Source organism: Haliotis rubra, unplaced genomic scaffold (assembly GCF_003918875.1).
Source record: "Haliotis rubra isolate DU_JTF1 unplaced genomic scaffold, ASM391887v1 Scf78, whole genome shotgun sequence".
Lineage (NCBI taxonomy): Eukaryota > Metazoa > Mollusca > Gastropoda > Lepetellida > Haliotidae > Haliotis > Haliotis rubra.
In genome coordinates this window covers 1,618,837-1,639,299 of record NW_025767501.1, presented here as the reverse complement: position 1 = coordinate 1,639,299, position 20,463 = coordinate 1,618,837, and the positions used below count along the sequence as shown (strand labels likewise).

Below are 20,463 nucleotides of genomic sequence, written 5' to 3'. Positions count from 1 at the left end.
TGTATTTCTTTCTTCAGACTGTTACATAAAATCAATACTTGCTTTCAGTATGGTGACGTACATCGTTCCCACTTGTATGCATTCTTTGATGTATGCAGTTATCCAGAAGACTTCTAAATTTGTACTTTCTGTGACAAACAGACATGTTATGATCATGACCTCATTCAAGCCAATATTTCTTTCTAAGACAAGTGAGATGTAGTTTCCTGCTGTATAGATTGGTCTGATGAGCTAACATGGCAAAGTGATGCCACACTGCATGGCAAGATGGTGCCCTGCCTCGACCAATGGGACACCACTTTGGTGTGCTGAACAGTTTGACTATTCACGCATCTGATTGCAAGTGTCATCTTCTGCATGGCATGAATGACTTAGTGTATCATCTGTTCAGTGCCAACACAATAGTATATATTCAGTTGACCTGTTTTCCATAATTATTCCCACTGAATATTACACATGGCTGAATACATGTGCTGCGTGGGGTAATAGAGACTGTGTATAGGGAATCATCAGTGAAATAGTCTTGAAGTCATATTGTCTAGTAGGTTTTAAGCTGGGATGAAAGCTTAAAGTGATGCAGCTTGTGGTGTACCAAGTTGATGAACTGACTAGCTTAGTATTTGTGCCTACTGACCAAGGAGGATGAGAATTAATGAGCAACAGAAACCAGCTTGGATATTTTCTGGCAACTCTCTATCCTGTTCCCTTTTGGCAATATTACAACATTCTCAAGGCTGAGGACACCATGTTGGGACTCAAACGTGGATGTACAGCGGGCCAAGCAAACACAGTAACCACTTGGCCATCATTCCAACTCTGGTATCAAATCCATTTAGTTTAGTCTCAACTCCTTGACCTCCTTCACAAGATAATGGTTTCAAGTTCAGTTCAGAGAGGGAACAATTTCAAAATGGCTATTTCTTGAAAACCAAATCATTCTTAAATCACAACAAACAGAAAACATCATACATTAGACAAAAATGTTACATAAAACAGAAATTTTATATACAAGGTGAAGTGGTGTATTATATACAAGCTGAAGTGGTGTATTATATACAAGCTGAAGTGGGGTATTATATACAGGCTGAAGTGGTGTATTATATACAAGCTGAAGTGGTGAAGTGGTGTATTATATACAAGGTGAAGTGGTGTATTATATACAAGGTGAAGTGGTGTATTATATACAAGCTGAAGTGGTGTATTATATACAAGCTGAAGTGGTGAAGTGGTGTATTATATACAAGGTGAAGTGGTGTATTATATACAAGCTGAAGTGGGGTATTATATACAAGCTGAAGTGGGGTATTATATACAAGCTGAAGTGGTGTATTATATACAAGCTGAAGTGGTGAAGTGGTGTATTATATACAAGGTGAATTGTGCCAAGCTGATTACTGACAAGCAAAAGAGTGAGGTTGGTTTAAGAGCTTACATTAACACAGTCTCTTCCAGATGAAGAGGGCAAGAAGTCGCCTAAAAATATCTGGTACAAGATTACTGATGTTGACTTCCTTAATAATCTTGGGTCCCTATGAACTACCAACTTCCAATCCTTATTAAAGACCAAACAGTATAAAATTGCTGTCAGGGCACAAGGTATTGGTACACAATGAAACTTTGAACTCTCTATCCTGTAACAGACTAATATATTGTCAGTGAAATCTTGTATTACAAAATACTTGTTTTACAATATAAATAGATAATGCAGTTGCCAAAGAAATAGTGCAAAACATTGTTGATGAAAATGATAATTTATGTCACATCCTTGAGGAAAATGATGCTGAGTGCAAATAGTGATGCCATGAACAAACTTGGATCTTGATAGCATGGCCACAAAGGCACACAAAGCCTTGTGCCCAGGTGTCACAACAACTTGCTGAACTGTCTTAATCAATATCTGGTAAAAGTTAATTTTTCAAATAGTACCATCATGATAAGATGTCAACAGACATGCTACATTTCAGCTTTGTCTGTCTAGCAGTGCCAGACTGACTGACTGAGTTTAGTTTTACGCCACTTTTAGCAATATTCCAGCAATATCACGGCGGGGGACACCAGAAATGGGCTTAACACATTGTGCCCATGTGGGGAATCGAACCCGGGTCTTTGGCGTGACGGGCCAACGCTTTAACCACTAGGCTACCCCACCGGCCCCAGCAGTGCCAGAAGAGAACATACCTTCATCAGTTTCAAAATGCCAGAGGTGACACTTCATCAGTCTAGCAGAGCCAGGGAAGAAGACACTTCATCAGTCTAGTAGTGCCAGATCAGAAGACACTTCTTCAGTCTAGTAGTGCCAGATCAGAAGACACTTCATCAGTCTAGCAGTACCAGAGGAAAAGATACTTCATCAGTCTTGCAGTGCCAGAGAAGATACTTCATCAGTCTTGCAGTGCCAGAAGAGAAGATACTTCATCAGTCTAGCAGAGCCAGGGAAGAAGATACTTCATCAGCCTTGCAGTGCCAGAGGAGGAGATACTTCATCCATCTTGCAGTGCCAGAGGAGGAGATACTTCATCAGTCTAGCAGAGCCAGGGAAAAAGATACTTCATCAGCCTTGCAGTGCCAGAGGAGGAGATACTTCATCCATCTTGCAGTGCCAGAGGAGGAGATACTTCATCAGTCTAGCAGAGCCAGGGAAGAAGATACTTCATCAGTCTAGTAGTGCCAGGTCAGAAGACACTTCATCAGTCTAGAAGTGCCAGAGGAAAAGATACTCCATCAGTTTTGCAGTGCCAGAGGAAAAGATACTTCATCAGTCTTGCAGTGCCAGATCAGAAGACACTTAATCAGTCTAGCAGTGCCAGAGGGAAAGATACTTCATCAGTCTTGCAGTGCCAGATCAGAAGACACTTCATCAGTCTAGTAGTGCCAGATCAGAAGACACTTCATCAGTCTAGCAGTGCCAGAGAAGATACTTCATCAGTCTTGTAGTGCCAGAGGAGAAGATACTTCATCGGTCTAGCAGTGCCAGAGGAGAAGATACTTCATCAGTCTTGCAGTGCCAGAGGAAAAGACACTTCATCAGTCTTGCAGTGCCAGAGGGAAAAATACTTCATCAGTCTTGCAGTGCCAGAGGAGAAGATACTTCATTAGTCTTGCAGTGCCAGAAGAGAAGATACTTCATCAGTCTAGCAGTGCCAGAAGACAAGATACTTCATCAGTCATGAGTGCCAGAGGAGAAGATACTTCATCATTCATGCATCGGTATCATAAGCAGACACTGAAGTGCATGCTACATGGACAAAGCTTTCCCTTGGAAAGGTCATTGCATGGGTTACCAGGCATCACAAGATGTACATTTTAGCTAGTCCTTGACAAGAAAGAGACCCAGGGATTTACAGGATGCGAATACCTGTGTCCTATACTAATAAAAATTGACAATGGACGCAACAAAATTTATTAGCACATCCACAGGGACTCAGAAAAAGTCCAAATACTTTTTGTAAAAATTCCAATTAGGTGACAATAAGTTATCACTGAGTTTGTTACTAGCTGGGTTATGGTATTATTTGCAATTTAATTACTGTAACAATGTGATGACCATGATACACAATACAATAACAGTATTAATAATAATATTTAAGTGTCTGGGACCTCCATTTTGTAGTCCAGGACCCCTGAAAGTTAAGAATATGAGTCCCAGGGACCCTCAACTACAAGACTCCAAGTAAATCCCTGGAGACCCCTCTTGGAAATGCTGTAGGTTCAAAGACTTGCCTCTAAGTCTGCAGCAAATATGGACTTGCAGTCAGGTGAGCTACTTCAAGCTGTGATTTTGGAATCCATAGGTCACTAGACGTGCCCATGCTTACATAATCTAGAATGATATGAATCATGTGTATGTGTACAAACAAAATGCAGCATTTCCTCAGTCAGAATGTAAACTTTCAAACACAGTGCACAACCCCATATAATAATTTGAATAATGAATCATAACACACTTCCCAAATATGAGTCAGGAAGGATTCACAAGATCAAATTTCCACAGCAGACATTAACTTTGCTAACTCAATATTTACTAGCCAGAATCAACCCAACAGAGACTAAAAACAACCACAGACATTATGACCCAAATATTGGTATCATTACCAACTTAAGCACCACCATTCCCAATAATCAATATAAGGAAACCCAATCAATTACACTACCATTGACCAAGACCTCTCTTTCTATACAGACCTCTAATTGGAAACGACGATGAAATCGGACACCTGCAGAATACTTTTGACATCCTTACTGGACAATTCTTTAACTGATAGAAATTGCTACACGTAATTTGCTGAGCAATAATCGACCTTGACGTGCCACTGGCCACTCTCTTTGGATATTGATTTTCTAGCAACCATAATTTGTGGCCCTTAAGGGTACCGTTTGAGGCACCAAGGGAACTGAAATGGCTCATTAAGGACTTCAAGACACTGGCCTGGAGTTCTTGTTGCAAGCCGTCATCACGTTCAATGGTAATTTAAGTATTCTAACAACCATATAAAAACGACTGAAAAACTAGCTTGTGCAGTGTTTAAACTTGAAAACCAGTTATTTGATTTCATTTATTTCGACTTTATACATTCAGTTATTTATAGAAAATGTTCCTTTCCTTTCTTATAGGCATTTAGTCCCATCTCAATACCCTGTGCTGTGACGAACACATTTGTTTGAGGTAATCACTATGTTTTGTATGGGGAAATGTAATTGCTATTCATCTACTGGGCTAAACATGTTCCTGTAGTTACAAGACTCTGACCAGGGCACTGTTGTCTGTATGTGGTAGTTCTCTTACAGGTCTGTGGGAACATGGCCCTTTATGTGTATAGGAAAATAGGAAAGTTTTATCTACGACTGTCTGTGACCATTAATTTTTGGTTTGTGTTTTAATCATTTCTGTTGAATAATATTTTACACCAGTTGCTAAGATGTGTTAGAAGATTTGTCATCACAATGTCTATCGCACATATGCAGTGAGATTCCAAAGAGGTTTTATGGATTCTGTAAATACAGGACATGACCTTGAGGCAAAACAAATGTGAAACAGATACAAGTGTAACTGGTAATCAGATAATGCATTTAAAAGAGTTCTTTTTTTCTCCTTCTAAGTCACTGTTAATTTTTCTGTGTTTATATAGAATTCTGAATAACATGAACTGTGAAGCGATGCCACTAGGATTGGCTGTCACAAAAATCAGAAAAACAGGTACCGGTACCTACCTTGCCAGATCTTGTTGGTCAACTCTTGCTTTTCAGTGTAAACTTGACAACTGTCACACCTGTAAAAAAATATTTTTTTTTAAATTAGTTAAATCATCAATCATTATTACTAACATTTATGACAAGCATATGGTACTCCTAAAAGAAGATGGTGATCATGATAGTTACCATGGTAACAGAACACACAGCAGAAATATGTTATTGGGTGCACGCACGTTTTATCACTTTGTTGCACCGATTCAATGACAAAGATGCCAGTAGGTTATGAATACCTTACAAAAGATCACAAATAACTCTACTAACAAATTATCTGTCCCTAATTAACTTATGTTGAAAGTGTCTTATTTACCAACGTTTCAAATGAATGGGCACTGGCAGGGTTCAGAGATATCATAAGCTGAAAGATCTACAAGACTGAGATTGAGACTGAGGAAGGACTAGTGACATTTCATTGTGGACTACCAACACTGTAGCAGGACTAGTGGACTACCACTTGCACCACTAGGTACATGGCAACACTGTAGCAGGACTAGTGGACTACCACTTGCACCACTAGGTACATGGCAACACTGTAGCAGGACTAGTGGACTACCAACACTGTAGCAGGACTAGTGGACTACCACTTGCACCACTAGGTACATGGCAACACTGTAGCAGGACTAGTGGACTACCACTTGCACCACTAGGTACATGGCAACACTGTAGCAGGACTAGTGGACTACCAACACTGTAGCAGGACTAGTGGACTACCACTTGCACCACTAGGTAGATGGCAACACTGTAGCAGGACTAGTGGACTACCAACACTGTAGCAGGACTAGTGGACTAACACTTGCACCACTAGGTAGATGGCAGTGGACTAACACTGTAGCAGGACTAGTGGACTACCACTTGCACCACTAGGTACATGGCATCACTGTAACAGGACTAGTGGACTACCACTTGCACCACTAGGTACATGGCAACATGACACCAGTGAAATTGTGTTTGGAGTAGCAGCTTCAGATAATGATACTCCCAGTGACAACACTTCAGCCATGCTTCTGCTTGAAGACTCAAATGATTTTTTGATGAGACTGATATGGCAACTAGGTAGCAGATCAGGTTTGTGGACCGAGAAAATACTTCTATCCCTACATGTGATTTTTGACAACATTTTAACAGACACAATCTTTACTTTTAACAATCAGGGTTATGCGAAGGGTTTGCATTGTTTCTGACACTTTCAAGACTTTGGAATAAAATTCACTCAGCAAAGCACAGGAGAGATAATTTGTGAATACATCAAGTCATTGTCTGTGCCCCAAATGTTAATGACAGTTTGCCCAATCCAAACAAACCCTGACCCCGCTTGTCACCACTGGCACAGGGTCAGTCTGTTTTAAATGTCAGGCAGAGCTGGTGTTACCCAAGAAAATGTGTCAGAACAGAATAAAGTACTTCACTCGCTCACTCAACATGCTCAAGAAAATCAATGCTGCTAAACAAGACGTATTGTAGGAATATATATAAAACTTCTTCTTCACATGTTTAATCAATAGGATTACTGAATATTGATGTAACTCCACACCTTAATGTATAACATCTTGATACCTCAAACAAATAACATAATGCATGCTATTAACACTGTGATCTCCGTTCACAAACTGTGAAATCAATCAGATGCTCTTCATTGTTTCCTTTTGAATCCACATGTTTGTCACATACTAGAGATAGTTTGGGTCAGCTAAGTGAAATCTAAACATCTCCACGGTGGCTAGTTAGGTATTCCATGAACAGTTAAACCATTTAACTTGCATGGTAATCCAATTTCCTGATTTTTTATTTGTGTTTTTAGATTCCAGAATAATATATATAGCCCGAAACATCTTCCAGATAATGCTGAAAAGGCAATGTCTAACATGGTCCAGACTAGAAGGAATAAGACTAGTAGACAAACATGTAACAGACAAATTGGGTATAACATAACAGGAACCAGACTATCAGGGTCCATATTAACATTGTTAAGACCAACTAGGACCCAACTAAAAGGAACCAGACTAACAGGAGCAACACTAGCTGGGGCCAGTCGAACAGGAACCTGACTAACTGGGACCAGACTAACAGGGATCAGACTAACAGGGACCAGACTAACAGGGACCAGACTAACTGGGACCAGACTAACAGGGACCAGACAAACAGGGACCAGACTAACAGGGACCAGACTAACAGGGACCAGATTGTTAACAACAGGGACCAGACTAACAGGGACCAGACTAACAGGGACCAGACTAACAGGGACCAGACTAACAGGGACCAGACTAACAGGGACCAGACTAACAGGGACCAGACTAACAGGGACCAGACAAACAGGGACCAGACTAACAGGGACCAGACTAACAGGGACCAGACTAACAGGGACCAGACTAACAGGGACCAGACTAACAGGGACCAGACTAACAGGGACCAGACTAACAGGGACCAGACTAACAGGGACCAGACTAACAGGGACCAGACTAACAGGGACCAGACTAACAGGGACCAGACTAACAGGGACCAGACTAACAGGGACCAGACTAACAGGGACCAGACTAACAGGGACCAGACTAACAGGGACCAGACTAACAGGGACCAGACTAACAGGGACCAGACTAACAGGGGACCAGGGACAGACAACAGGGACCAGACAACAGGACCAGACAGGGACCAGACTAACAGGACCAGACTAACAGGGACCAGACTAACAGGGACCAGACTAACAGGGACCAGACTAACAGGGACCAGACAAACAGGGACCAGACTAACAGGGACCAGACTAACAGGACCAGACAAACAGGGACTAACAGGGACCAGACTAACAGGGACCAGACTAACAGGGACCAGACTAACAGGGACCAGACTAACAGGGACCAGACTAACTGAAACCAGACTTACAGAGACTCAACTAACTGTTGATCTGTTTGATCATTTTGATAAGGAGGAAAAACATCTTGCTTGATATACACAATTCTATACAAAAATCTATTTATTGATGGAAATCACCATGTGGTGCACTGCAATCAATCAATGTTATGCTGAAAGTTTTAAAAAACCAAGTACCTTGTGAGGAGTCATGCCGTGTTGGTTTACAGATTCAGTCAATATTACAAGTGAAACAAAATAAACCATTAGTAACCACATTCCCTCTGCTAACAGATGGCCTCCATGAAGGGCAAGATGGGGTACAGCTGATGACTTCCCACATTACATGGGACTACCATAAAGTTCTTACAATAAGCTGCCACTTCAAAGAAGAATAAAAAACAGGTGCCAAAAATTAAGCTTTTGAGAGGGAAAAGCTATCAAAGTAAATTGAAATTATTAAGGATCCTGCTCTCAGTGTTTAATGAGGGAACATACAGCACAATGTGACACCGGCACTCTTCAAGACCATTCACTCACCAATGACAAGGGACACTTAAACTAAATCAATTAACAGGGACTGGAGCATTCTGTTGCACATTTTAGAATATATTTCCATATCATTTTACTTGTCTATCATGCATGTCTAAGTGTTGTGGCACAAAGTATCCCATTGCTTCAACATATTATTCATTTTAAGAGATCATCTGAATACTGGAAACAGATTTATCTTGAATTATATTGATCTACCTGAGAAGATCTGGGTTAGGATTTGTATTCAGCAACCCATACTTGTAAAAGGCGAATAGCTGGATCAGATGGTCAGACTCGCTGACTTGGTTGACACATGTCATTATATCCCAACTACTTGAACAATGCTCATGATGTTGATCTTTTAAAGGATTATTTACAGACCACTGTCAGAGAGCTGGAATATTGCTGAGTGTGGCATTAAACAACAAACAAACGAACAAAAAAGCAATATTGATCAATAACTATGAACAGGTAGGAATCAAACAGAGACAATCAAACATCCCAGCGTGAAGCAAACACACTTACCCACCCAGTAGTGTAAAATGTCCAGTACATTTCTACTCAAACATTGGTCCACCAACATTGGTCCACCAATCAATGATGTAATCAGATAAAACACATAGCACATTTCCAAGCCATAACATAATTTCTCTCTCGATTACTCAGGAGTAATCAACAGAGGTTAAATATCAATAGATTTTCATGAAGAAACAATTGAGGCTGTGTTCGAGAACAGTTTCAACAAAATGTTCTCCTCCCACCAACATGTCCAACATGTAAAACCTACCATAGCGCAGCAAGTCCTGTTTCATGTCTGCACAGTGTTTTACTCAAACCGTCCATTGATCATCGCCTTAGTAAAGTGTTACAAAGAGATTTAACTGTAATCAATCTTTGGGAAAATACTACTTTCCACAGAACAAACAATCCATAATATGAAAAAATAATATTTGAACAGGTCTATTTATATTACCATAATGCTCTGTATTTGGTAACAAATTAATAGATCATGTATTATCAGTAAGTGTTTTCAAACATTGTGCCTGGATACCTTCTGTTATGTGAAAATGCAACTTGTTTCTAGTCAGGTTGGTCTTTACATACCATGTTCCTCTTAAACAGTTACCCGTAAATGAATGTCCACCCCTGGGATTCGAACCTGATACTGATTGCAATTCATTATTGATGCTATGATCATTACCAGTTGGGCCACTGAAGCATGGAAGGTCAGCTTTGAAAAAGTTCAGAATAATTTTCTGAGGGTGGCAGGTGCCCCATTAGTTAATCCTGACAGTAGCAGATGGCAGGTGCCAGGTTAGCTAAACCTGACAGTAGCAGATGGCAGGTGCCAGGTTAGCTAAACCTGACAGTAGCAGATGGCAGGTGCCAGGTTAGCTAAACCTGACAGTAGCAGATGGCAGGTGCCAGGTTAGTTAAACCTGACAGTAGCAGGTGGCCGGTGCCAGGTTAGTTAAACCTGACAGCAGCCGGTGGCAGGTGCCAGGTTAGTTAAACCTGACAGTAGCAGGTGGCAGGTGCCAGGTTAGTTAAACCTGACAGTAGCAGGTGGCAGGTGCCAGGTTACTTAAACCTGACAGCAGCCGGTGGCAGGTGCCCCATTAGTTAATCCTGACAGTAGCAGATGGCAGGTGCCAGGTTAGCTAAACCTGACAGTAGCAGATGGCAGGTGCCAGGTTAGTTAAACTTGACAGTAGCAGGTGGCAGGTGCCAGGTTACTTAAACCTGACAGCAGCCGGTGGCAGGTGCCCCATTAGTTAATCCTGACAGTAGCAGATGGCAGGTGCCAGGTTAGCTAAACCTGACAGTAGCAGATGGCAGGTGCCAGGTTAGCTAAACTTGACAGTAGCAGATGGCAGGTGCCAGGTTAGCTAAACCAGACAGTAGCAGATGGCAGGTGCCAGGTTAGTTAAACCTGACAGTAGCAGGTGGCAGGTGTCCCATTAGTTAATCCTGACAGTAGCAGATGGCAGGTGCCAGGTTAGCTAAACCTGACAGTAGCAGATGGCAGGTGCCAGGTTAGCTAAACCTGACAGTAGCAGATGGCAGGTGCCAGGTTAGTTAAACCTGACAGTAGCAGGTGGCAGGTGCCAGGTTAGCTAAACCTGACAGTAGCAGGTGGCAGGTGCCAGGTTAGTTAAACCAGACAGTAGCAGGTGGCCGGTGCCAGGTTAGTTAAACCTGACAGCAGCCGGTGGCAGGTGCCAGGTTAGTTAAACCTGACAGCAGCCGGTGGCAGGTGCTAGGGTTAGTTAAACCTGACAGTAGCAGGTGGCAGGTGCCAGGTTAGCTAAACCTGACAGTAGCAGATGGCAGGTGCCAGGTTACTTAAACCTGACAGTAGCAGATGGCAGGTGCCAGGTTACTTAAACCTGACAGTAGCAGATGGCAGGTGCTAGGGTTAGTTAAACCTGACAGTAGCAGGTGACAGGTGCCAGGTTAGTTAAACCTGACAGTAGCAGGTGGCAGGTGCCAGGTTAGTTAAACCTGACAGTAGCAGGTGGCAGGTGCTAGGTTAGCTAAACCTGACAGTAGCAGATGGCAGGTGCCAGGTTACTTAAACCTGACAGTAGCAGATGGCAGGTGCTAGGGTTAGTTAAACCTGACAGTAGCAGGTGACAGGTGCTAGGTTAGTTAAACCTGACAGTAGCAGATGACAGGTGCCAGGTTACTTAAACCTGACAGTAGCAGATGGCAGGTGCCAGGTTAGTTAAACCTGACAGTAGCAGGTTAGTTAAACCTGGTAGCAGGTGGCAGGTGCCGGGTTAGTTAAACCTGACGGTAGCAGATGGCAGGTGGCAGGTTAGCTGGTAGCAGGTGGCAGGTGCCAGGTTAGCTAAACCTGACAGTAGCAGGTGACAGGTGGCAGGTTAGTTAAACCTGACAGTAGTAAACCTGACGGTAGCGGGTGGCAGGTGCCAGGTTAGTTAAACCTGACGACGGTAGCAGGTGGCAGGTGCCAGGTTAGTTAAACCTGACAGTAGCAGGTGGCAGGTGGCAGGTTAGTTAAACCTGACAGTAGCAGGTGGCAGGTGCCAGGTTAGTTAAACCTGACAGTAGCAGGTGGCAGGTGCCAGGTTAGTTAAACCTGACAGTAGCAGGTGGCAGGTGCCAGGTTAGTTAAACCTGACAGTAGCAGGTGGCAGGTGCCAGGTTAGTTAAACCTGACAGCAGCAGGTGGCAGGTGCCAGGTTAGTTAAACCTGACAGTAGCAGGTGGCAGGTGCCAGGTTAGCTAAACCTGACAGTAGCAGGTGGCAGGTGCCAGGTTAGTTAAACCTGACAGTAGCAGGTGGCAGGTGCCAGGTTAGTTAAACCTGACAGTAGCAGGTGGCAGGTGCCAGGTTAGTTAAACCTGACAGTAGCAGGTGGCAGGTGGCAGGTTAGTTAAACCTGACAGTAGCAGGTGGCAGGTGGCAGGTTAGGTTTAAACCTGACAGTAGCAGGTGGCAGGTGCCAGGGTAAACCCGACAGTAGCAGGTGGCAGGTGCCAGGTTAGTTAAACCTGACAGTAGCAGGTGGCAGGTGCCAGGTTAGTTAAACCTGACAGTAGCAGGTGGCAGGTGCCAGGTTAGTTAAACCTGACAGTAGCAGGTGGCAGGTGCCAGGTTAGCTAAACCTGACAGTAGCAGATGGCAGGTGCCAGGTTAGTTAAACCTGACAGTAGCAGGTGGCAGGTGCCAGGTTAGCTAAACCTGACAGTAGCAGGTGGCAGGTGCCAGGTTAGTTAAACCCGACAGTACGGCAGCAGGTGGCAGGTGCCAGGTTAGTTAAACCTGACAGTAGCAGATGGCAGGTGCCAGGTTAGTTAAACCTGACAGTAGCAGGTGGCAGGTGCCAGGTTAGCTAAACCTGACAGTAGCAGGTGGCAGGTGCCAGGTTAGTTAAACCTGACAGTAGCAGGTGGCAGGTGCCAGGTTAGTTAAACCTGACAGTAGCAGGTGGCAGGTGCCAGGTTAGTTAAACCTGACAGTAGCAGGTGGCAGGTGCCAGGTTAGTTAAACCTGACAGTAGCAGGTGGCAGGTGCCAGGTTAGTTAAACCTGACAGTAGCAGATGGCAGGTGCCAGGTTAGTTAAACCTGACAGTAGCAGGTGGCAGGTGCCAGGTTACTTAAACCTGACAGGTAGCAGATGGCAGGCAGGTTAGTTAAAGGTTGGCAGGTGCCAGGTTAGTTAAACCAGTAGCAGGTGGCAGGTGCCAGGTTAGTTAGCCAAACCTGACGGTAGCAGGTGGCAGGTGCCAGGTTAGTTAAACCTGACAGTAGCAGATGGCAGGTGCCAGGTTAGTTAAACCTGACAGTAGCAGATGGCAGGTGCCAGGTTAGCTAAACCTGACAGTAGCAGGGTTGGTTAGTTAAACCTGCAGGTGGCAGGTGCCAGGTTAGTTAAACCTGACAGTAGCAGGTGGCAGGGTGCCAGGTTAGTTAAACCTGACAGTAGCAGGTGGCAGGTGCCAGGTTAGTTAAACCTGACAGTAGCAGGTGGCAGGTGGCAGGTTAGTTAAACCTGACAGTAGCATAGCAGGTGGTGCCAGGTTAGTTAAACCTGACAGTAGCAGGTGGCAGGTGCCAGGTTAGTTAAACCTGACAGTAGCAGGTGGCAGGTGCCAGGTTAGTTAAACCTGACAGTAGCAGGTGGCAGGTGGCAGGTTAGTTAAACCTGACAGTAGCAGATGGCAGGTGCCAGGTTAGCTAAACCTGACAGCAGATGGACAGGTGCTAGGTTAGTTGCCAGGTGCCAGGTTAGCTAAACCTGTCAGTAGCAGATGGAAGGTGGCAGGTTAGTTAAACCTGACAGTAGCAGATGGCAGGTGCCAGGTTAGCTAAACCTGACAGTAGCAGATGTAAGGTGGCAGGTTAGTTAAACCTGACAGTAGCAGGTGGCAGGTGGCAGGTTAGCTAAACCTGACAGTAGCAGGTGGCAGGTGCCAGGTTAGTTAAACCTGACAGTAGCAGGTGGCAGGTGCCCCGTTAGTTAAACCTGACGTTAGCAGGTGGCAGGTGCCAGGTTAGTAAAACCCGAAGGTACCACTGGTATCTGGCTAGTAAAACCCAGTGGTACCTGGATAAACCAGTCAGTATACCAACTGTATCAACTGTTTTGTCATTGGATGTGTCGGATGATATACCATCAGGCTGTGTGTGTTTTCAGGTTCTGCTTTAAAGTATCTCTCATGATCTGGTTTTAAAGTATCTATCACAATCTGGATTTTTATTATCTATCAAAAAAGTTTAGATTTATCAAAATTGACAGTGCAACTGGCTGTCAAAAAAGTCGCTGGAAACACAGTATTCTGTGTCTATTATCTAGAATAGAAAATCATACCATAACACAATGAACAAATTAGAACCCAGTTGGCACAATAAAGACATAGTGTCCATCACAGTCAGCACTACATCATTTCATTACTTTATAGGACCTGAAAGGACCTTGACATACATTATTGGGGTTTCCCAGATGGATTTGCAGTTGGACTGTCAGTTGGTCTCCCAGTTTTCAAAGTCAAGGTAAACCCCTGCACATGGATGCTATTCAAAGGTAAACATCCCTCAATCCCTTCTCTTAGCAGAGCGGGTTAATCCGGCAACCATATAGGCATCGCCGTGTCTAATCAAACAGAGATACACCTGGAGGCAATTAGCCATGCATTAATCATGGTCAGTTGGTTTTAGGGCCGTCATTGTTCCAACATTCAGGCCATAATGATTACACCGGGCAATTGACAGTCAATCACAACCACATACCAGCACTCTGGGCAAGTAGATTTTGTCACAACATTTCACAATCTGGATAATGTTCAGGCTAAACACTATCTCAAATGGTTATTGCTTTGTTAACTCTGATTATCAGTGATGGTTATCTAACATGATATTATAAGGGTAATACTATTTTTCATGCCAGTATCAGAAGCCAAGGGTCGGCCATTAACTGTCTGATGAAGGGAGGAAGCTGAACAGACCAAGAGCTTCTGCAAATGATAACGCCCTGAAATATGGCATAACAGTTATTAGAGCTCAAATGGAGACAATGTGTCCTTTGCATGATAACGTCCCACCACCAACCCAATCAAACAACAAGTACAGTAATTGTTATTCACTAAAGGACACAATGTGACACAGGCCTTGAAACATGTCATCAACAACTGATTCTGTCACTTTCAGTTGCATGATGGCATTAAACCTTGGCCTTGAGAGGGAAACACTTTGTAAGTAAAAACATACATTTTCAGCATTTGATGGACACTGACATTGTAACCAGCTTGGGACAGTTCAATGATTGACTGAATACTGCCTAAGGGAGCGTGTCTGCGTGTGGCGTCGTGCGTTGCATGCGTTGCGTGCATGCATGCATGCGTGTGTAAGGGTTGTGAGTGAGAGTGTTAACTTCATCGCTTTTCAAATGCTGAAAGCCTGACAATTTTCATCAGGCACTTAATCATGTTTTATCACGATTTTTCAACTCTTTTCGAGACATGAAAATTCACCAAATTCAAGGTCAAACCATTTCTAAATCATATTTTACATCCATTTACGTTAACATTTTTAAATAGTCAACATTACTATGAAAATCAACTTTTTTATCAAAGTGAATATTTTTTTAAGAAACCAAATTATTCATCGATGTCTACATAACTTTACATCAAAATCAACATTAAAGTCAAGAAGGGTGGTAACTGTCCTCTCAGTAATGGTAAAATAACCGGGTGGCTTTTGTCCTAGGTGGCATTTGTCCGGGTGGCATTTGTCCGGGTGGCTTTTTTCCTGCTCCCAAGTAATCCTGTGGAGGTTACATGGCATAGTAGATGTGCAGTAGTCCATGGTATTCTCCCAAAGGAGATACCATAACAGAGCAGGTCTCCAAGATGTACAGGCAGGCATGGGTGAAAGCAGTGATTAGCATTTGATCACTAACCCCAATCAAAGTGGTCCAACTCTTGTTCCAGAATCTGATACCTCAAATGTATACCACAATTAGCACTCTTGAAGAGGTCAATATCTCACAATTTTATACCCCAGAAATTAATTAATTTTAGTCAAACAGTTTTTTAAACTTGTTTATTCTGTAAGAATCAAGAAAACATCTACACTAAAATCAACGTCTGCAACATTCAACATTATCCTGCCCTGCCAGCCACTAAGTGCGCCTGCATTTGGAGCTCAAGTTGAAGCCTGTGTTCTATGATCATACTCAAATTGATCTATGCCGCATTTGTCTATTGCCAAAAGCAAATCGGTGTTGTTATGGCACATACACTAGAATCCAATGTAACAATTTTCTTTTCAGCAAACACAATTTATTACTTGAGTCATATCAGTCTGGACTTGGCCGCAATTACCATGTCTGAGACCAATAATACAGCCCAACCCTCTTCTGGTAGGTTTTATAACCACTTACTGGCTTGAGGGAACTGGCAGACAGTTTGTCCCCCTGATAGTGATAGTCCACTACACACTAGCAAATAATCTGTTACTGCCACACATAAATGGCAGCTCTGACACAATATCAACATAATTAGCCACTCAAGCCATAAAATATGGATGCCACCCAGGCACAGACTCCACTATAAAGCAATCCTGATTAGGATCTGAGTATGTCCAACTTGGATGTACAGAGGCAGTAGAGGATGGACTCAATTTGTCTGGTGTGGAGGATGGCACGAGGCTGGGCCCCAAATATCCACTTACATGGCAGGTCCCTGACGTAGGCTTTGACTCAAGGCTACTGCGTTGTGAACTGACACTCCAAACAATAGCATGCAGCCATAAGGCTCTGCAGCTCACCTTCATTTTGGTGTGATTGAAATTTTGTGGGGTTTTTATGCCAATTTTAGGATTATTCAAGCCAAATATCACAGTCTCAAAGTGCTTGAACAATATCATTTTCCTGCCGCCCAGACCTTTCTACAAAGCAAACACCCTAAAAGAAGCAAGTCTACATTTTCTTTAGGTTCATTTTCTGAATCTCCTATCTCCCTTTGGTTCTTTTCCAGTTTAAATGGGAGTCAAATGTTTCTATCAAAATTATACATTTTCAGAGACTATGTGCTAGTCTATTACAGCATGGATACAAAGGTTTTGCTAAACACCACCATTTTACTGGAAGCAAAATAATGCAGCATATAGGGTAATAAAGGATAATGATTTACAATGCAAAACATAGCACCATTCCCCCATATATCACTACCACAATGACTACCATGGCACTGAACAATATAAAATAGCATGTGCAACTGTGTTTTCTTGAGAAATCCTTGCCAAGTATCTTGGAGGACATGTACACAAAGATTCGCGATGGGAATTTGGTTTTCAGCATCCCCTGCTTGTAATAAAATGGGCATCAAAAACAAATGCCACAACATAAAAAATTTTCCTTGCTCAATTCAGAACAGTTGGAGTTTTGTTTCCCTTTAAGCCATGGTAGTCAGTGAAGTATATCACATTTTCCTACGTGGATCAGCACATTACAATCCCCTAACCTTTACAACTTTATTGTTCATGTTTCTGTGTCCTTCTTCATAGAAGATATGCAGTTTGCAAATGTCATCAAGTAAATACACTATTATATGAATGAAACCAATGATGGCAGGATACTAATGTGACACCACAGATTATCTGTCTGTCAGTCCACAGCCTGTGAGAGAGAAACATGGGCAGGAGAGTGCTAACATTACTAGGAATGTACACAACTCTATATCGGGTCTTTCAGTGACTCTGTAGGATACAACAGAACCCCCAGACAATGCTGCACAGGAACTGTAATTAAGTTTCAAATGTCTGCTATAATGTGTGTATTCACATGTTTGTGATGATGTAAAGGTGAGGTGAGGCAAAATGTTGTTTCAAGTCATCCATGATTATTGCTCTCCATTTGCACAAACGCACACAGACCTGACTTCATGGTGCAGGCCAATGAGATGCTATACAACAATTTAACATGCATACCCAACTCAGATACAATACACTAAATAACAGATGTTGACACTGACATAGATCTCACTAAATGAAACATTACCTCAACCACTGTGTTCACCATGGCAACCTGAGTCACAAGAGCCCTGTATTTACAGGTTGTCAACTCAATCCGGTTTATGCTCTGGTTTCAATCAAACTCAGTATGAAAAGATCCACACATAGTCATAAAGCATGTCTCAAAATGGTTGCCCGATAAGCCTCTTTTACAATTTACAGAATCCAAATCCAATCTGGTCAAGTTGTTATGAAGATTTGAAAAACACCAGCCCTTGATCTAAATTTGATGCTAAAACAAAATCATGAAACCATTTCTCTTGCTATAAATAACAGCAACATGGTGGCATTCCGCCCATGAAAGAACACTCTGGATAAAGTCTGTAAGATAATGCAGTAATAAATCTTCCAGTTTTATACCATGTATTATTTCACCGCATGATCTTCAAACTGCATAAAACAAGTTACAGAGTAAAACAGTTTTATTGATCGTGCTGTCTTTTAATTCCACAGAACTGTTTGATCCAGATTTTAAACTGAAAGGAAAGAGTATTTTCGACAGATAATTCATCACGGCCCTGTTTCATGATGGGATTCTTGTCTTGGTTTCGCTGCATGTATCAACTATTTATGATTACAAACTTGTCAGAACTGATTCAAAACTGGAAATTCATCTCCATAAGCACAAACACAATGCCTGCTTTCCATTGTTTCTGTGCACTATATTACAATCAGTACTGACAACATATCCCAAACTTCGGTGAATCTGTTCTTAAAATCTCAACTCAAATTCCACATCACTTTATCTTCCAGCAATGAAATCAGAAAGAAATCATCAACTATCTTCTGTCTCTACAAAGAGTTCAATTAGAGGAATTGTCTACACCCAGGCCTTAAAGTCTGCAGTTGTCTGGAAAGTACTACATAGAAAGACAAGAATATTCTGTATGCATGTATGAACAATTTTCACTTTCAATGTTATGAAATACACTATAAAATATCCCAAGGTTCAGATTATCAGACTGGCTGACTAGTGGTCATATTTAATGCTGATATCCCCAGAGTGTTACATTACTTTAACCCTTTGTTAACATTAGTTGTATCCTTATCCATCTCCACATATTTCCACTTCCCATGTTTTCAACCCCCCCCCCCCCCTTTCAAAATTCCACTCCTATCTCCATGCCACTTTTTTTCCCACTTTCACCCCAATATTACCACTTCCTTCTCTCTCTCTCTCCCCCAATTTCCACTTCCATACCCATGCCACTTTCTTTTCCACTTCCCCCACATTTCCCCATCTTCTTCTTGCTTATTTCCTCTTCCTTCCCTAGATTTCTACCTCCTGGCCCAATCAAAACCTATTCCTAGCAAGGGATTTTGTCACAACACCAGTTTTCACTTCACCTTATGTACAGCCCTGCCAGATTCAGACAGCTCACTACAAATAAGACATTTCACCAGATAATGCATGGCCACAGGGATAGCTGAGCGAGAGCGACAAGGGCCTACATTAAAGGGGAGGGCAACGTCACTGACCTCCACTACTCACATTTAAGTGGGCAGCAGAAAAAAAGCAGGTTTCTCAGACCTGAAATGTGAATCGTGGAAGCTGGACAAAAACTGCAATCCTTCACTCTGACGAGGTTTCATGATAGACATTACAGCCAGCAGGATGGAAGTTCGGCCCTATCATCAAATCCTCTCTGATTACAAGGGACTCCAGGAAGAAAAAATCTTTGACTCAGGAAAATCTCCATGATGTTTAGGTTCAATAGTGAAAGAAACTGTTGGTGATGATTCCTATTTTGAAAACATGAAAGAAATGCCAGGGAAACCTGTTTTTCAACAGCTGCTGAAAGAAGTTCCATCAAAATACATTTGGCATTATAAGACATTGCTCCTTCCAGGCGTGAGCGCAATGTTGCTGCCCATGACAATGCACGACTGTGGTTCAGCATGTTCAATAGTGTTGATCACATTACAACCATGGTGGCAGCAAACTGCATCAACTGCATACTGCCTTTATCACTATGTATTGAAGACACTATCATGACCCCTCTTTACCTTGAGGTGGGTTACAATCTCAGAGGCAAAAACTAATGGATTTCCATGGTAACACAAGTGGTTTATAAATCATTTAGGTATTAGAAAGACTGATTTTCTGATTCAAAGTATATAAATTTAGAAAATCAAGGTTGGATGTTCAATAGTTTCAGCAAGATGTTACAGAGACACATTCCAGTCAACTCATTTCTGAGTAATATTATTTTTATTTATTTATAAATAATCAAGTGCTTCTACACACCACAAGAAAAATACAACACTCAGAACACTGTGAATATGATGGTGAATATTGTGTAAGCTTATGTGAATAAGAATATTTCACTCATATGACGACGTGCATGCGTGTGTATGTGTATGTGTGGCTGCTTGTACTAGCCCAGACTTAAGCTGGTTTTATATAGTGCTAACCCACTGAGATACCATGCCGCAGTGAAGCATGAATACCCCACTCAGACACATTATACTGACTCCGAGCCGACCAGTCCTTGTTGTACCGATTAATGCCAAGCGCCAGGCAGGGACCAACAAGTACCATATTTTAACGTCTTTTGGTATGACGTGGTCGGGGATTGAATCCGCGACCTTCTGCTGTTCGGGTGGATGCTCTATCCACTACACCACCAAGGCAGTGTATATAGGCTAGTGAATGTTGTATAGGCCAGTGAATGTTGTGTTGGGTAGTGAATGTTGTGTAGGGTAGTGAATGTTGTGTAGGGTAGTGAAGTGAATGTTGTATAGGCCAGTGAATGTTGTGTAGGCCAGTGAATGTTGGCTAGTGAATGTTGTATAG

The 20,463-nt window shown here is 42.4% G+C and overlaps 1 protein-coding gene across 3 annotated transcripts in view; it reads right to left on the bottom strand.

Moving 5' to 3' along the window:
* The window catches only part of LOC124260887 (alpha-(1,6)-fucosyltransferase-like), a 152,554-nt gene that overhangs the window by 105,984 nt on the left and 26,107 nt on the right, over positions 1-20,463 (bottom strand). For all 3 annotated transcript variants that reach the window (XM_046695210.1, XM_046695211.1, XM_046695209.1), the window contains exon 2: positions 5,209-5,267. The gene's annotated coding sequence lies outside the window, so the exon portion shown is untranslated. The remainder of the gene's footprint in view (positions 1-5,208; positions 5,268-20,463) is intronic.